General features: G+C 43.3%; 1 pseudogene across 1 annotated transcript; it reads left to right on the top strand.

The window, feature by feature from the left end:
* Positions 1-518: 518 nt before the first annotated feature.
* On the top strand, positions 519-1,265 carry LOC147416864 (uncharacterized; annotated as a pseudogene). Its single transcript, XR_015187480.1, has 2 exons — positions 519-957; positions 1,049-1,265. The product of XR_015187480.1 is annotated as an uncharacterized LOC147416864 (transcript).
* Positions 1,266-5,553: the final 4,288 nt, after the last annotated feature.

Genomic DNA, 5,553 nt, shown 5'->3' with positions numbered 1-5,553 from the left:
GGTCAGTAAAGCACCTCATTCTCGTTTTCAAAACTATACACTCGATGTCGATCAACATCTATATATGTTAGTTACACACACAACTCTTTGCATATGGTTGCTAGCCAATGCATGTGATGTATTACAGTAGTGAATACACAAGTAATGAATGCATATGGTGTATCACTAATAATTGATGCACTTAACTTTCTTAAACGTTATAGCATTCTTTAAATGTATATGCACGGCCGTGGGTGCCAAATTATTAATGCTCTTGTTCTTTTCAGTGCTAGATTCTAAATGTCAATTTGTATATGTCCTATTAGATGCTGTATAGCAAGGCGCACCAAGCAAGACTAGTTATGAATCCGTGAGCATCCTCTGCTCAGTGCTCACCGATTCTAAATTTAGGAGAGTGCAGACGCGGTTTAGAAGGTTTATGCCCACGCAGAAACTCGACGACGCAGGGCCAATCGGCGGCCCGCTGCACGCATGCATGCCAATTGCTCACTACTCCTTGTCGATTCTATAAATACCGCACCTCCTGCCACCATTTCTCTCAGCCCGCACTCTCCAGCTTGCACTAGCCTACGCCAAGCATGGCCTACAAAATGATGATCGTGGTTTTGGCGCTGCTGGCCCTGCTGGCAGTAAGCAGTACTGCTGCCGACAGTCGCGAAAGCGAGTGGCGTATGCGCCTCCAGGCTTGTGACGACTTCATGGAGCAGCGCGGTGGGCAGCAACGTGAACGCACCAGTCAACCCAGCCAGCGATGCTGCCAGAATTTGCAGCGCATCTCCTCCGAGGATCGATGCCGTGCTCTACAACAGGTTTATGGTGGCCGGGGCCGCCACATGTATCCCGACTCCGGCCGTGAGTCACCGTACGAAAGCCAGCAGGAGCGCACGACCAGAATGGCATCTCGTCTTCTTCAACAATGCGATCTGCGTCCTCGAGAGTGCAGAACTCGAGATGCAGGTACAGCTATTAGTATTTGTGTCTTTCTTTGATCCACTATTGCATGTCATTTTTTGCCCTACTAACATGATTTTCTTTTGCCTTAATGCAGAGACCTGGCTTTGGTGGTGAGCTGATGAGAACTGCCAAGTAAACTAGGCACCAAAGTTTTCCACTTCAGTTTTTAATATACATAAAACATGTACATACCGGTCGAGATTGTCAGATACCGATCGGTATCTGAACAAGTCTATGCAAAATGTAGCTGGAAATAAATTGACTTTTGCCTGCTAGTCAGGCCACTTGAAAGGCAAATCACCTTTGATCTCTCTCTTTCTCTCTCTCTCTCTCTCTCTCTCTCTCAGTTTATAAAGCGTTTTGAGGTTCTTGTTGGTGGGAAGCAGCGACATGCAGACAATTTACTGGTAATAAGCAATTTTTGTTTAAAGCCTGGACATTGCCCCTGCTTGCCCATAACCTTTGATCAATCATGCTCAAGATGAGGTTGGACATTTCTACTTCTGAGGTATCATCTAGTTTTTGTTTTTGTTTTTGCCTGAAGAATGCCTGGTATATTATGTTGCCTTCAAATTGGCGGGTACCCTTACTTTTACTGAAGAATTCCCTTAAATCTGAACAGTGGATCAAAATTGAATATATGAACTTTTAACGAACGGTTTCAACCGATGTACATATAAACTGGTTAATTCACCTTGTTGGTTCCTCTCATGTAAATATCATAATCATATTTAAAAGAATAAGATCTCGCTGCAGATATACATGTTACAATGTCTATCCCTTTCATGCATTTGCTGAGCTTATTTTGTGCACACAAGGTGAGGAATTGGATGGCAATTTTGTCTATATCGTTGCACCAATGGATGTGACAAAACCATGGCGACCTTTGAACTGGAAGTATCCATGTCCTCCACCGTAACTTGGTCATGTACTTCCGCTTCCTTTCATCTTTCTCCTCTCTTCAATGCTTTTTCAAGAAGCTTCATGTTCAGGTTTTAACAGCTTGTTTCTATCCCACATTGCCAAGGTTTTCTCTTCTCGAACAAAGCTTCTTCTCGCCTCATCTCTAGGGCCTCATACGAATTACAGAATTGGATGTATCATACCCATTCCACCGATCGCGGTTTCCATTTGAGTACCAACTCAAAAAAGCTTCCATCTATTCATCTGCTTGTTTTGACCATTTTGTGCCCTGCGAGCGTGGCCGTTCCGTGCAAGACTATCATGAATCATGGCTCCACGGTTGACACAAGCGCCCTGTCTGTATTTTTCAGCTTGTTGGACCTTCGCACTGCGGTCATACCAACCTTTGGAGGCATTCGGGCCCTGTCTGTATTTTTCAGCTTGTTGGACCTTCGCACTGCGGTCATACCAACCTATGGAGGCATTCGGGTTCGATTTCCGTTTGCGCTGATTCTCAAGACTGGGTCTGTCTGCCTTAGGATACCAAGGTGCAGAGGACATGAATTGGAGAATGTGAGGGTTGATCTCCTTTCCATCCTCGTCGAGCTCCAGCAGGAGCAAGCCCCGCCTTGCGAGCATATCGGTCTCTGGACCTAAATCCCACGGCTGCTGTCGCCATGGCTGAGGGCTCCTGAAGAATGGAAAAGATCAGCAGTGCTCGAAATCACGTCCTCGCTGCTTTTTGAAAAGCCAGCTTATTAACCATGGCTCGCCAAAACCGAGCTCGACTTTAGCCAGCATTTTGTAAGTTTAAAATACACTAAACCCTGTTTTTCCTATAGGTATAGTTCCTTGGCTTCTTGTGTGAAATTAAGCCAAGCAAGGATACTCCATAGCAAGAAATCCTTCCTCTCTAATTCGCCCCACCTAGAACCATCTGCCACAATGAAGTGCTTTCGATTAAGAGCTTGCGCTTCAAAGTCGAAGAGACTCCCTAGATGAAGAAACGAGAGGAAGCGCGTGGTGGAGGAGAGGCAAGACATAGGAAAGAGAGGGGGTTGTGTTACAATTGGCATTAGAGAAGTGAGGAGGGGTCCTCCGTTCATAAGCATAAGCCAATCCCTTTGATCATTAAGGGTGGATAAAGAATTTATTAGTGTTTTGGAACCTCTCTAGATAGCTAACAGGAATCTTCTCCACTATTCTATGGCAACATTCCCCCAAAACCACATGTTTTGGTTGTCAAGAGAGAGTGATTGAAAATTTACAACCTTTGAGAAAAAAGGCAAACCTCTTTCAAGAAAAATGGAAGTAGAGAGAGAGAGAGACAGAGAGAGAGACCATGAATACTAATATGAAGTTATATATCAATGATGGAGGTAAAAGAGATTGAGCGGAATCCTCCCTCTTCCTTCGGTCTATGTATGTCCTTGCCAAAAGCGTGGAGAATAATTAAGACAAATGATCCCTTCCTAAGTGATTTTGAAGAACTGGTGGGTGTTGAACATGGCGACACCCCAACATCCACTCAATAGGCTATTATGGTGGGTCTCAAAAGAGTGTGTTCTCCCTCTTAGATAGCATTGAATGCTCTACATTTCCAAACATAGTTTTCTCACTTTCTATCTCCTCTTGATGAAGTTGCAACTAGTGTCTAAAGCTAACTATTGGTCACTTTGGTAGTGTATGGGACATACATATTCATGAATCTTAGTCTCTGCATGGATGAATCCTAGTTTTTGCATAAATACCATTGAGTTTCTCATAAGCTAGTTGATGTAGTAGGGCATCCTCGATGGTTGCAACTCATTGGGTATGGTCCATGTCTTCTATAAATAGCATTGGCATAATTCTGATCACAAGTCTTGATTCCTCTTCCTCTAGGAGAGGTGGATGTGCTTGGGGTTGGGGGGGGGGGGGGGGGATCATATAGAAATTCACATTCACATGTGTAGCAAATTCCAAGTAGGCAATATCATGTGACCCATTCTATATATTTTATCTATGAATCCATGAGGGCAAAGTCTTGGTGCCAAGAATTGTGAATCCATCTATAAGGTAGTAGTGACCAGGTGTCAAACAACCCATTTGTGATATCTCTTTAGCATGGAAAAAGCTACGCATCCTCGTGGTTTTGCCATAAGCTTGCAAAAGAATTTGTCTTTGGCTGCATAAGCATGGTGAAATACCATGATTCCCCATCCCCATGTGTCATTTGTGAGGACCATCCCACAAACATATATATGACTATATATATGAAGCATATTCTCTTGAATCAAACCTCCACCACCTTCACATGTGTAGAAAATTCCAAGTAGGCAATGCTGTGTGAAGCATTCTATATGGTTTATCTATGAATCTATGAGGGAAAAGTCTTTGTGCCCAGATTGTGACTCCATATATCAAGGCAGTAGTGACAATGTGTCAAAACTACCCATTTGTGTTATCTCTATAGCATGGCAAAAGCTACGTACCATTATGTTTTTGCCATAGGCTCGCAAAAGAATTTGTCTTTGGCTACGTAAGCATGGTGAAGCAACCATAAGATACAAAATCAAATTCTAGACCTCTTGTTTCTGTGTGCTCAACTCTACCATGTGAGCTAACATCAAGGACTAAGGGGGTCTTTAGTTTGTAGTAAACTAGTCTGAAATCCAAGTACTCAGAGAGAGAGAGAGAGAGAGAGAGAGAGAGAGAGAGAGAGAGAGAGAGAGAGAGAGAGAGGAGGAGGAGGAGGAGAATAGGGTTTTTAACATTGTAGGAACTACCTCAAGAGACCAAATACATCTATCCGATGAGTCTTGAGCTCAAGAACCACGTGTGTGTGTGTGTGTGTGTGTGTGTGTGTGTGTGTGTGTGTGTGTGTGTGTGTGTGTGTGTGTGTGTGTGTGTGTGTGTGTGTGTGTGTGTGTGTGTGAGAGAGAGAGAGAGAGAGAGAGAGAGCTATATAATTGTCTATAAAATTCCTAGTTGGCTTTGAAAAACCTAATTGTAAAATTACTTGTTTAGGCAACACCCTGTTTTTCCTATGGGTTCCTTGGCTTCTTGTGTGATTGTCTTTGGCTGCATAAGCATGGTGAAATACCATGATTCCCCATCCCCCATGTGTCATTTGTGAGGACCATCCCACAAACATATCTATGACTATATATATGAAGCATATTCTCTTGAATCAAACCTCCACCACCTTCACATGTGTAGAAAATTCCAAGTAGGCAATGCCGTGTGAAGCATTCTATATGGTTGATCTATGAATCCATGAGGGAAAAGTATTTGTGCCCAGATTGTGACTCCATATATCAAGGCAGTAGTGAAAATGTGTCAAAACTACCCATTTGTGTTATCTCTATAGCATGGCAAAAGCTACGTACCATTATGTTTTTGCCATAAGCTCGGAAAAGAATTTGTCTTTGGCTACATAAGCATGATGAAGCAACCATAAGATACAAAATCAAATGCTAGACCTCTTGTTCCTGTGTGCTCAACTCTCCCATGTGAGCTAACATCAAGGACTAAGGGGGTCATTAGTTTGTAGTAAACTAGTGTGAAAGCCAAGTACTCAGAGAGAGAGAGAGAGAGAGAGAGAGAGAGAGAGAGAGAGAGAGAGAGAGAGAGAGAGAGAGAGAGAGAGGAGGAGGAGGAGGAGGAGTTTTTAACATTGTAGGAACTACCTCAAGAGACCACATACATCTATCC

The sequence above is a fragment of the Adiantum capillus-veneris genome, unplaced genomic scaffold, assembly GCF_014529385.1.
Source record: "Adiantum capillus-veneris isolate H3 unplaced genomic scaffold, ASM1452938v2 Hic_scaffold_431, whole genome shotgun sequence".
NCBI lineage: Eukaryota > Viridiplantae > Streptophyta > Polypodiopsida > Polypodiales > Pteridaceae > Adiantum > Adiantum capillus-veneris.
Note: the sequence above shows the minus strand (reverse complement) of the source record. Positions and strands in the feature narration are given on the sequence as shown.